The sequence below is a fragment of the Furipterus horrens genome, unplaced genomic scaffold (genome assembly GCF_987537825.1).
Source record: "Furipterus horrens unplaced genomic scaffold, mFurHor1.1.pri manual_scaffold_12, whole genome shotgun sequence".
NCBI classification, from domain to species: domain Eukaryota; kingdom Metazoa; phylum Chordata; class Mammalia; order Chiroptera; family Furipteridae; genus Furipterus; species Furipterus horrens.
The window spans coordinates 99,038,298-99,051,618 of record NW_028327182.1 but is presented as its reverse complement, the minus strand read 5'-3'; the positions used below and the strand labels follow the sequence as shown (position 1 = coordinate 99,051,618).

Genomic DNA, 13,321 nt, shown 5'->3' with positions numbered 1-13,321 from the left:
TTGTGTGAACACGTATGTGTATACATGTGCACGCACACACTTCCGGTCCTAGGAAGAGCCATCGATATCAACGGCTGGCAACGGGTACAAGAATGTGATTCCCACAGAGGCCGAGGGCCACGGGTTCTCCAAGACGGTAGGGACACAGCAAGGGAGGCCTTCAGGGCACAAGTCCCATCTTTCCCTGCTGATGACACTCGCACCCACCAACTTTAGCCTCTTGTGTCCCGGCACCTCCAGGGCTGCCCCAGGACACTGAAGCATGAAGGATCACAGACCCACTAATCCCGGTGAACAACAGTGACTGCTACAGACAATTCTCCTTCGCCGTTTCCATTCTTACCAAGTTTTATTCCCAGAAAAGGGGGGAGGGGGGTAGAAAGGTCCATGAAGAGCAGTCACCGCTCAACTTACAGAAAGACGAGGGCCCGATCAGATGCTACCATCCCTCTTTCCCACCGTCCGGGTTCAAAAGCCAACACGTGCTCACTGTGGAAGAGGGCGGCTGAAATGGGGCTCAAAAGATTTATAAAACCCCCAATTCTGTCTTCCATTTATCCTTTTCTTTTTGTTCTTTTTCTTTCTTCTCACGCTCAGCCTTAGCTTCTTCTTCCTCGTGTTTTTTGATCAGCTGTTCCACTTTCTTCTGTCCGAGGACTCCGATGACCGTCTTTCCATTCTCTCTGGTTGGCGTGGCAATTTCCACTGGGGGAAAACACACACACGCACGGCTGCATTACGGGGCGCACTCGGCACGCACAGGCGACCTGTTCAACCCCCCCCCCCCTTGTTGGCCTTCGCTCACCACCCCTTCGTGTTTTGTGCTTCATATGATTCACGGATACTTTTATTCATGTTTTTGCGTCAACAATCTTTCTTCTCCTCACCCATTCCAATCTTCTAAGCTGCTGTTTTGTCCCTTCCTTAGAAAAAGTCCCACGAGCCAAGTGCCCGAGCCAACCCGCTGTAAGCTGTGCTGACCAGAAGGAACTGCAATTTCCTCGTAGGAACCTCTCCGACACGGTCCAGGAAACTGAGTGAATCGGAGGAGGGGACATAACCTACCCTTTTCAGCAGAGAGCTTGCTCACGTCCATGGTCTTGTCGAGGACTTTGATAGCTAAAGCAAGTGCTGACTTCAGGGTCATTTCCCCTTCTTTGTAGTCTTGTTTTAACATAGACACAGCTGCCTACGAAGCAGAAATAATCATCAAAAAGAACGTCCTTTAAATGTCTGCATTTTTCAGGAACGTGGACTGGGCAGAAGACTGATGCCTGAATTATTATTAGCATGTAACCACTGTAAGCAATTATGCTGGGGGGCGGGGGGACATGGGATAGGGTGGAGGGGGAGTGTCGACGCTCTGTGAATGGAATCTTTAACCCGGGGCCTCAGACCTCCAAGACTTTGTGATAGAATTCAAGGGGATTATCAACCAGGATATGAAAAAAACTGTATCTTATTTCAACAACTTGCCTTTGAAAATTACTATTTCCTTTCGTTACACACGTAGGCAATAAACCCCAGTGGTATTAGCAGAACCTGCGACTGCATCACCAATAGCAATCACAGGTGCTAAAGTTGTTGCAGCTATCTTAAAATACCGTTTACATTCATCGCCGTTGCAAAATCACGTTAGGTACCTATTGCTAGGTTTTACAGCAACACAAATACTCACGGCGCTGTTATTTCCAATGCATGCGGCCTTCCATACCCCGTAATTTCCGCTTGGGTTGCTCTGATAGAGCTGAAAGCCGTAACCCTAACCCTAACCTAACCCTAAACCCTAACCCCTAACCCGACCCTGACCCTGACCTGACCCTGACCCGACCCCGACCCCAGGCACTGTAGGGCAGTGGGGTTGTCAGTGGGAGTTCACCTCCCAGGCTGGCGGGTGGGCGGCTCCTTAGGGTCTCCTGCTTCACCTGTCCTGGAAGCCAGGCCACCCACCGCCATGCCACTGAGCAGGGCCTCTGGATCTTGGGGTGTCTACTAGAGCCTGCTAGGACGCTTGGGAAAGTCTGTGACACAGACACAGGAAGCCTGACCCTTGGGGAGGCCCAGGGTCCTTAAAGATTCCCAGGAGGCATGGTTTGCCCCTAGAGGGTATTCCCTGTGAGGAGCAGTCATGAAGGCTGGAGTGGCCTGGGTTGTGTGTGCACAGGTGTTTGGGCATGTGGCGTGTGGGCACAGGATGGGGCCCCTGGGCCGTGGGGAGCCTGTCTCAACTACTGCAGGGCTGTTGTGAAGTGGACCCTGGGGCTCCTGCCAGATGGTGCCCAGCTCGCCAGGGCTGGGAAGCTGCCTGGTGGTTGGCCGGCACCTGACCTCTGTGCCACCACCGGGGGCCTGACTCTGAGGGAGTCTGTGGGTGGCCTCAGCTGAGGTCTCCCCCTCAGGACTCCCAGGACACCCCTCCTGGTCTTCATGCTGGAGGCCTGTTGCCCAGCCCTGTGGTCACAGAGCACACTGAGCCAGTGTGTGTGTGCTGGGAGAGGGTGAGTGCTGGCTCTCCGGAGGGTGAGTGCTGGGGGAGGGTGAGTGCTGGCTCGCAGGAGGGTGACTGCTGGGGGAGGCTGAGTGCTGGCTGGGGGAGGGTGAGTGCTGGCTCGCAGGAGGGTGACTGCTGGGGGAGGGTGAGTGCTGGCTGGGGGAGGGTGAGTGCTGGCTCGTGGGAGGGTGACTGCTGGGGGAGGGTGAGTGCTGTGCGCTCTTGGGAGGCTGAGTGCCGGCTCCCCTGAGGGTGAGTGCGCGCCCAGGAGGGTGAGTGCTGCGCGCTCGCGGGAGGGTGAGTGCCAGCTTGCCGGAGGGTGAGAGTGCGCTCCGCAGAGTGTGAGTATGCACTCCCCGGAGTGTGAGTGTGAGTGCGCACTCCCCGGAGTGTGTGTGAGTGCGCACTCCCCGGAGTGTGAGTGTGAGTGCCCACTCCCCGGAGTGTGAGTGCGCACTCCCGGGAGCATTGCAAAGAGGCAAGAAATGGAAAATCAGGAGCGCGCGATAAGGGGCATAGCATGAGGATGGGTTTGTAAGCATGCTGCACCATCAAGGGTTCCCGATGGGATTCCCATGCAGCACACATGCAAAAGGGATCTCTCCCGAGCACATTCTTTGCAGGCAAGATGGCAACCACAACCGAGTAATAGCCTACCTAGGAAGAGGATCCGACCCTCAGGGTGCAGAAAGGACAGTTGGACAGCGGTGCAAGAGAAGAAGATCCACAGGATACAAGCCTCTCATAACAGTCAGTGTCCAAAGGCTAAATCGGAGACTTGACGGGAAAACGGTATGTATCCAAACACAGTGATATGACACAAGGGCATCTCAAGCTTACCTGACCGACAGGGAGAACAACATCCCGCAAAGTGGAATCCTTCGCGTCCGGAATAGTCACGGCCAAGGACATGACAAGCACAGGACGAGAACGGGGCTGAAGTCCTGTGCGCAGAAAGGTAAGAGAATCACTTGTGAAGGGGATGAGAAAGAGGCATCAGCCATCCTCACAGACCTCTCCCCGGGGAATGGAAGAGACAGGACCGCAACAAAGGAGTGTAACTCGCAACCTGCGTTGTGATGCAATTCCCAAGAATGTCCACAAGACGGCAGCACCGAGACGCTGTCAGAGGTGTTGGTGCTTAATGGGGCTGCTCGGGAAGCACTGAAGAGTATGTGTCTCAGCTCCGTCCTCAGCTGAGGCAGGGGTGGCCGAGGGGAAGAAGTGCATTTGCAGGAACCCTGGAGACCTGGGTTCGGGTCTTGGTGAGAGCACAAACACCCACAGTACCCCGTTTTTTGCCTTTTTGGAGCACAGGAGAGACAGCCATTTTGTGGCTGTCACCTATCACTTTTCCCAGCCTTCCCACCTCTCCATAAGTCCAGGAAGAGAAGACATCAGGACCAAGAGTGAAGCGACGTGCAGATCAGTCCTACTGAAACCAGAGCCAACCAGTGAATGGTAACGGAAGGGAGAGTCACACACTCCCAAAACGCCATGACACAAGGAACACAAGGGACAGGGGGTCCTTCCCATGGAGCAGCAAGGCCCAGGCAGCACAGTTTCTTCCAACAAGTTGAAGAACTGTATGAAGGTTTCATGGCAAAGGACAGTCCAGAAACAGGGAGTCTGCAGTGGGAAAGTCCTCTTGGCTGCAAGTGAGGGCAAGACCTAGCACATTCACGTGAAGAAGTAGAAGTGCGGATACCACGGTGTTCAGAAGACCAAAACACACAGGCAAGCGGCTGTAAGGGGCATTTCAGTAGACAGCCATGTACCAAAGGCACCTAAGAGAGAATCAGCAGCCGAAACAGACACTGGGTAGCCCTCCTTTCCAACTGACCGAGGCACAGGAGAAACACTTGCACAACAGGGAACCCCAGGAGAAGCTCAGCACACTGCAGCTCAGTGACGGGATCACCATTCCGCAGTCAGCGGGGACCCGGAAACGTGGAGCACAAAGTCCTCGGGAGCCGACCAAAAGAAAGTGTCCGCGACACCGACCCTCTGTGAACAACCCCAGCCCGGGCAGACGAGAACCAAGAAACCACATCCAGCGCATTCATGACAAGTATCAGAGAAAGTGTGGGGAAGGGCTGAACAGGCATTCCTGTTCCATAGGACCTCAACAAAGCAGTTGCCGGGAACCGAGGCAACACACAGCACCTGTAATGATGGAGTCACCGAAAGGAAAAGACGGCACAGCAGGAACGGGAAAGCAGTTTTCCTGCTTACCTGCGCAGGCATGAAGTTCCTTGACGTGTCCGCGAGACTGGAACGTGGAGACGGCCCATTGGGTCGGTGCAGGGGACGCACACTCCACGCGTCACGATAGAGAACTGGGGAGAGTGCGTGAAGCAGCGCAGGTGAGCGTGGGCAAGTGGATTGAGCGCCGGCCTGGGATACAGAAAGCAGGAAACTCCGTTCACACCCGGGGCCGCACTGAGTTTTTAGACACAGGTGTTGTGTTCTGGGTTGCCTAAGAGAAGAACTCTCAGCAGTCAACCTCATCGTTTTTGTCACCTCATGTGCAAAGTCCTGTGAGCATAGGAAAAAGAAAGACTCGGGAGGGGAAGCACAGCAAGCATCCTAGACTTTCCAGTAAAAAGGGAGTAAGAAACCGCACAACTCAGGGAACCGGAACCACACAGCGACCCATATCCAAATCGTGCATCTCCTCTAAGAGGCGCTGATTGTCATTCCAAGGACTGGCAGACACAGAAGAGGCAGATCCTTTACAGACATCATAACAGCTTAGGAAGGAAAAAATTCTGCAACCCATACAAGTCTATGTGGAAACCTAAGGGGTCTGAGAGTGAGGTGACATGGAGATTAGCAGGGTAACAGAGAAACAAGTTTCAAGAAAAGTGACAGTTAGGTGGTCCAAAGCAGACGGGGACATAGGACAGAGTGCAGGAACTGAATTTGTAAGGCTGCATCCTATGAGTGACGAACCTCAACAGTCATGAGATAAGAATAGGAAGCGAAACTAATAAGAAACAAAAGGGATGAGGAAATGCTGAGAAAGCTCTGTGCGGCACGCTCTCACATACTCTACAAGTAACTTTTACAGAAATGTAGTAGTCACGCTGTTCCTTGCTCCCACTTAGTCGCTAGCCCCCGGGACTCCATCCTCCGTGACCCGTAGGCTACATGCTGCACACATAGTCACTGAGGCCAGACCTTCAGAGGACCAGACCCAGCAGCAAGGGCACACAATCCGGCAAGACCTAGCAGATCCATGATCCCGGCCAAGCATGGCACTCTTCCTTTTGTCAGTTGAGCTGTCACCGTCCCTGACGGGAAACAGTCCATGAGAGGCCTGGAAGTCCTGTCCAATGCAGCAGAGCGACACAGCTCGTCCCGGAGCTCCAGGAAAGGCATGGAGAGCAGTGGAAAAATGTTCTCAAGGGAACATGGGACAGAAATGCAGGTTTTCTCATTGGCCGCTTGGAAAACCAAGGAATGAAGCAAACCACTGCAGCAACGAGGACACTCACAGTGAGAAGCCGCAGAGGGAAGTGCCTGAGAAAGGAATTGACTGAGGTACCGAGAGAAAGAAGCAGGGACCACCCTGAACGTTATGTCTCAGCAGAGCCAGCGGGCAGCAGTGGAACAAAAGGGTAGCTGCCTGGATTCCCAGCGAGGGAACAGATGAGGACAACGGAAGAGATGCCGTGCAGGGGATCCTGAGAAGCAGCCACGGGAAAACGTGCATCTCCCTGGAGGTGTCCAGACACACATCTCTGCATAAGTAGAGGCTACCTGATGCTGTCAAGGCAGAAAGGAGAGCAGCAGTCACAGGGGGCACCCACAGCAATGCACAGAAGGAGTGCAACCTTCGAGACACACAGGGAGGAGGCAGAAGCGGAGTCAAAGGAGTGACGGCGGCAACGGCCGATGGTGATTCAACCCGTATCATCAGAGCCGGAACACACAGGTCCTGTGAAGAGCAAGAACGATAGGATGGGGACCTTGATGGCACACATCGAAGAAAAGGAGGGTGAAAAGACTGTCCTGCGAGGTTCCTCGTGGGCCCTTGGGAAACAGACAGGAAAGTCGGGGTAAGAACCTGCAGGTGGTGGCAGGACACAGCACTGGAAAGGGAAGGAGGGAAGAAGCAGCCCAGACAACCAGTTTCCTGCCTCACGCATAGCCAGTGACGTGCAGTACCCAGAAATGTATGCAGGGCGGCAGCAAGGAAGTACCCTGGGAGGTCATGCTTGGGAGGAAACTTAGCTGAAAATCTATCAAGACCAAGCCCTGAACCTGCCTTGACAAAACAAATGCAATACAGCTCAGTGGATAGCATTCCGGTATGTAGTCTGAGACACTTCAGATCACATCCCTTCGCAGGGAGAGCACACCGATTTTGCAGCATAAATCCTGTTCCTGGGCTGCAGGAGAGGCAACTGTACACACAGAGTGGGAACATATCAGGCACCTGTTGCATCTCCTGTCTACAGAAGTGAAACCATGCCCTCTCTAGAGAACTAGGCAGACTGAACCGGCAGTCATAGCACGGAGGAAACAGAAATCGGTCGATAACCACAGGAAACTTTGAGAATCAGAATATCCATCACTAAGTACCCAACCGAAACGAGCATTCTCTACACCCACTGTTCAGAAAGGGTCCATGCACATCGTAGCAGGGAAAGCAGAAATGCTGCCTTTCACGATGTGCTGGCAGCAAGGTTCCTAAGCCCCAGGAGACAGGAAAAGGAAAGGGCTCCCTCCTCCACAGCCATGAACAGACACTGGGAAAAGCTTGAGTAACTATTGCATTATGGAGGGACTGACCAGTGTGTCACCGGGAAGGGGAAAGGACCACAGGACAGCAAGGTCTCCTGTCTATGGCAGAGGCAGAGAACAGTGCCGTGGCCCACTCTGACCCTCAGAGGAGAAGAAACTGCATGTGATTAGCTATCCCCCGGGAGGGACATTCCTGCCCTGCCACCATGAAAATCAGCAAAGGAAACACAGTCCAAGGAGAGGTTGACTGCTCACAGGGCTCTCATAGGAGGCAACAAAGGAACATGTGCAGAACGCAGGAGCGAGAAAACATGGAGCAACACATGCTGTGAGGCTGGGAGAGGTCAGGGTGCATGCGGCCATTTTACGGGGAAGCACACTTTAGCCAGCACAGAGGAGCAAGAGAACAGAAGAGGTGGTGAGGCAGAAGTGCTCATAGAGGAATGAAAAGCAGAACGCTCTCACATGACATCCAGAGAAGTCAGGGGCATCCTCAGAAGCAGTGTCTTCACGATAGACACCATAGGTGAGCAGTGTTGCCGGCCACCTAGTCTCAGAAGTATTCCACGGAGAATGCCAACACAGGACTGGGGAGAGGCACACTCAGAAGCCATCCTGTGCTGTTCCCGGAGGAACAGAGAGCTAGCAGGCCATCCCCAAATACAGAGGGTTCCAAGGATCAAGCGCACACCTGCAGACCGTAGGACCACAGACTCAGTTCCTGACGATGCCGGACACTGAGCCACGGCCACGTGCACACCGGGGAGCATTTACCAAGAAGGATGATCATGCCCCTACCCCTTCCCCTCCCATCCCTCTGCATAGCCAGCGAGCAAACAGGGACCGGTGAGAAGGAGAGTGGCGTGCGTGAGCATAATGCAGCGCAGCATGCCGAGCGAGATGGAGTGCATGGAAATGAATGTCAAAGGCGGCAGACCCCAAGGCGGCACAAAATACCAAGTGATAGCTATGCCAAGCCTCCACGAAGCATGCTCTTCCCGCGTTGGCGGCCCGCGATCCAAAGAAGTCAGACCCCCCAGCGGCGTAACATTTGGGACGAGAATCAGATCGCATGGGTGACTGCGAACTCCCCTCCCATTGCAGCCTTGAAGAAAACCTTTACGGAAGCAACGCAACAAACAGGTTGCCGACCACACGCGATCAAAATGTTATAGTGAAGAAGGAAAACTAGGTACCCGGCTGTCCTGTCCCCCACCCACAACTGCTGGTATCGAGGACTGCCTGACCCCCGACAAAACTGCGGGGATCCTTCTCTGCAGACTGGACCTCAACTATGTCCGTCTGGTCCAACGGGGAACGGAGGGGAAACGGAGGCGGGCCCGCCCCTCACCCGGGGATCTCACAAACTTCGTGGAGGAGGCGAGGAGCACTGGCAGATCGGCCTCAGCCGCTGACCCGACGCTCCTGGGCCTGGTCTCAGAGTGCGGCCGCGCTGTCCTGAAATCACGGACACTCGATCCTGGCGAGGGAGGAGGGAAAGCCTTCACATGCTAGTACCCCTTCCACGACCTGGGAACAAAACCCCTGGAAACTGACGGAAGAGCGTCCAAAACAACACTCACTGAAATTTGTTGGAAAAGGCGCCCGGACATAACTTGCAGTCACTGCCGCGACGTCGGTGCGCTGCCGCCCGCAAACCGAATCCCAACCGAAACCATGATTGGGCCTCATGGACCCCGACACGTACCTAAGTTCGGGGAGTCGTCCTGACGCCTCACTCCGCGGTTCTGAGGACACAGGCCTCGCTTGACACGGCCCCCACGGGGCCTGCTGCCGCCGGACACTGCCGGACTGCTACCGAACGAGGGCGTTCTTTCGTGGGGCGCCTCGCTGGAGCACCCAACGACGAGAGCGGAAGAAAACGGCTCTGCATGGAAAATATTCCGACCTGGGCAGGGCTCTCAGCGGGAGCGCTCGCGGCCCGATTCTCTCACGAGCGCCGGCGCGTCCCTTGACCCCCAAAAGGAGAGAAGCCACACACACACAGAACTTCCCCGTCCCTTCCCCGTCTGCTCGCTCCTTGAGGATCTGGGGCCTCCAGATCCAGGCACGGGCCTCCGCGAAACCATCTGCTGAAACCTCTGTGGTGCCGCACGGGACCCGGCACGGTTCTCGTTCCCCCTTCCAACGGCTGCCGCCGTCTTTTCAAGCTCCCGACTGCAGCCTCACAGACACTGGGCGTGGTAACAGGCTGCGACCTTTCCCAGAACCTGCCGGAGCCCCTGAACTCTTTGTCCTCACCTTCCTAGGGTTGGCTCCCCTCCCGTCTCCTGGGAGACAGAACGACCAAAGCCATTTGCATCACTAAGACCCTATCTGTGCCCCATACATATGCAAAGGCCTCTCCAAAGCTCTCCCCTTCCCCCATGCCCCACACCGCAGGCTCTGAAGAACTGGGGGACCCCCACTCTGGACCTTCACCCCCGACCGCTTGGCTGCCGATAGTGCTGAACACGGCCTATGTCCTTCCTGGGATCACGACCTGCAGATGGGAACGGACCGACTTCTCTCATCTCAGATGACACTCCCCCTCCCCCACCTCCACCTTCTGCGGGAAGCCCCTTCGACTCCCCCCTGCCTCTGGCTGCCCTGAAACCCGGCGTTGTCCAGAGGTGGTGACTCTTGGACCGCCAACCTGCTGGCTGGACAAGGGGGTCAGTTAGCCAACCTTGGACTGCTCACGCGTTTAGTCTCCATGACAAAATAATACGTGGCTAGGAAAACACCGTTACATGAGTGCATATTGAAGGCACATGGTACCGCTTTCAAAGAGGATCAAAACTACCCATTCGGTGCTTCTCAAGCCGAGAACCTCTAACCCCCAGGCAAGAAAAACAGCTGTTTGAGATGGCCATGAGGGTGGAGGAAGGGAGGCTGCAGCAAATACAGGTGACGGAGGCCGACGACCCAAACAACGCCGGAGGCAAACCCCCAGGTGGATGAATGACCCGCCAGATAAGTCAATGGTGCTGAGATCCAGACACCCTGCTCTTGATCCACAAGGGTCCCTTTGCACCCTGGACCTGAAAGGCTGCCTTTCCATCTGCTGCCAGGAAAGCGAACCTGAAGTGACACGAAAGACCTGCCTTCTTGCAGCTATCGAGGAGGAGTGCCCTAGGCTGAGAAGCCACCCGAAAACAGTTCAGAGGCAGAGAAAGATCTAACTGTTACAGAGCCCCTGGGCTGCTCCAATCGAAGCTGAACCCATGGGCTGTTTAGTTAGGGGCCCGATGGCCCACCGCCAGAATTAGAACTCTCAATACCAGAGTTTAGTGAAAAGAAGAATCGTTTATTTAACAGTCATATAAATTTAGATTATTTGCGGATTTCTGCCGTTAAGCCTCATGCTCCTTAAAACACACACACACAGATCCTTGCCTCCCCTAACAAACAAACCTAGCTCTAGAGGTACCGTTTCCCTACTTTCTAAACACAGTTCAGCTTTACCAGTAGATGCCAACCATCCAATTCTGATTAGGGAGGCCTTGTCTGTATTAAGGTGTCCACCACCTTTTAATCCAGAGCCGTGTGAATCCCCACCCATTCCACCCCAAAAACCACAAAGGTATTCCCCCTTCTCCAAGCCGCAACTTGTTCTCAAAGCTGCATGGTGTTCCCCGTTTCTAATCCGCATGGACAGCACCTTTGCCCTTCTAGCAAACTGCGTGGAGAATCCTGCTTTTTAAAGCACCATGGTCAGTGACCCCCATTTAATCCACATGGTCAGTCTAGTTTAAAATGTCTGCCGCTTATTTTTAAATCCCTGACTGCGACTTGTGACGCAGGTGGCATTGTCCCCAGTTCTGACCATTCACAGCCTCACACAGGCTCTGTGTGCTTTTTCCATACCATCCCACGGTCCAAGACAACCCCCCCCCCCATCTCCTTGAGCCTTGGAAACATTCAAGTCATTTGCATAACAAAAACACTAGACCCTAGCCTCAGGCATGGGAAGGCATCCTGAACGCTGCTTTCTTCCCCCAATTCCCCACCCACAAGCTCTGGGCAGTTCTGGACACCCCCTTTCTGTAAGAGAACCACTTCAGACACTCCATTGCACTGGCGTAAGACAGAAGAGGTGCCTGAGGATCGTCCCTGCCTTTCAGGACTCACCAATCCCTTGGAGAACCGTCTCCTAATGGGACTTAGAACACTTCCTCTGACTCCTTCGCTTTCCACCGTTCGCCATCTCCAGGTTCCCTCTTCGAAGAGGTGGACCTTGGCCCCATTGGCTGTTCCTCGGCTGACAAAGGGTCCGGGCCCTTAACTCATAGCCTTCCTTTTTGAGACTTTTCCTACGTACCCTGCCTGACAAAGGATAAGACAGGGAGGAACACAGGGGCAGAAACGTCCGTGGGTCACCTCTCAAACGCCCCTGACCGGGAACCCTGCCCGCAACCCGGCCGTGGGCCCCAATGGGGGATCTGACCAGCGACCTCTCGGCGTCCGAGCAGCCAGACGCCCCAGCCGCTGAGCTGCACATACCGGCCGGAAGGCCCAGGGATGACGTCACTGTGTGATGGGCCCCTTAGTGCACTGAGCACTTCCCAAGGACGACTTTTCCTCTTCCTCACCTCAGCTCACTTCTCGCTACTTTGCTTCCAGCCTTAGTCCTTCCCACGTCCCACCCGGCTGCAATACTGTCCTGACTGCTCCCGCGTGACACCACGTTTACCCTGATGGCTGGTACATAGACACTGAAAAGTGGGATGCATACATTTCAGTACAAGGATGGGGAAATGCTGTGCGGAAATAAATACGCTCCATAGTGTCAGGGCAGCCCTGCTCTGAGAAGTCGCCCAGAGACTGCTGTGGGAACAGATACCTGGTTTATTGAGGGAACAAAGGAAGGGGCAAGTGGTGGAAGGGGAGAGGCAGCTCCGGGACCAACTCAAGGGCCCGTAGGAGCCAGGGGAATGGGGAGACAGGAAATGGGGTCTCCCAGTCCTCCTCGTGGGCCCGTAGGAGTCCCACCTGCACTTCTGCAGGCACCTTTTCTATACTTGTCACCCACACATGTCGGTGAGGGTGAGTTTGCTTACCAACACATTCAGTAGGTCATTCACATCTCAGTGCTCCCCTCCACACACACACACACACACACACACACACACACACACACCAGGTTAGTTAACATATCGGACTAGGTTCATTACCACTTCCCCTGGGAACGGCTTCTGTCCATCAGCATATCTTTGGGAACAGCTAAGCCCAGGGCCAGGGTGCTTAGCATCTATCAGCAGTCCAGGTGTGCATTCTGGCTGCATCCATGCTCTGACACATAGGTAGACAGACTCAGTGAAACACATTTTTAAAACGACTCCACACAACCAAAAATGCTAACAAGAAAACATGGAAGTTAATTCACGGGTGATGGACAAGACCGACGGGAACAACGTTGGAAAATGATACACGACGAAAGAAACCTTCGCCAATGGAAAGTGTTCTTGGACTTTTACACACATACACACACACACACACACACACACACACACACACACACACACACGGTGCCGCCTATTCATCACAGCTCTACACGTGTAACATGTTCTAGGTAGAATCACAGACGTGGACCCCAAAACGGTCCGGCCGCCCTTTCCCGTTCCTCCCTGGCCCTGTTCCCCGGCCCCTCGCCGGGGCCCGCGGGCGCCGGCACCTCCCCCTCCCCTCCCCTCCCCCTCCCCTCCCCCTCCCCCTCCCCCCGCACGCAGCCGCGGGCGGCGATCCGACGGGACACAGACGTCCTGGGCGCCCGCCCGACGCCGACACCCCGCTGCGCACGCGCGGCCGTCGGGCGGGAAGGCGAAGGGCTCGAGCGCCCCCTGCCGGACACACCTGCGGCCGCGCCTCACGGCTCGGGGGCGGGGCTCCGGGTCCGCTTCTGGCGGCTCCGCTTCCATCCCCTGCATTTGGGGGAAATTCAGACACAGAAACGGAGCCACGGAGCCCACGACTTCCCTGAAAACAGGGAAAGTACAACTGGAAGCCACAAGCCCAGCGCTAGGGTTTAAAACCCGGCCTCGCACCCTGCCCCCCTCATATCAGCCTTCCGGGGTG

General features: G+C 55.1%; 1 long non-coding RNA gene across 2 annotated transcripts; it reads right to left on the bottom strand.

Moving 5' to 3' along the window:
• Positions 1–323: 323 nt before the first annotated feature.
• Positions 324–3,324, bottom strand: LOC149996661 (uncharacterized). Of its 2 annotated transcripts, none has more exons than XR_016507437.1 (3): positions 3,149–3,324; positions 1,066–1,189; positions 324–705 (listed from the first exon to the last, which is right to left on the bottom strand). It is a non-coding gene; the product is annotated as an uncharacterized LOC149996661 (long non-coding RNA). The 2 variants fall into 2 exon arrangements; XR_016507436.1 differs by lacking the exon at positions 3,149–3,324 and adding an exon at positions 1,679–1,739.
• Positions 3,325–13,321: the final 9,997 nt, after the last annotated feature.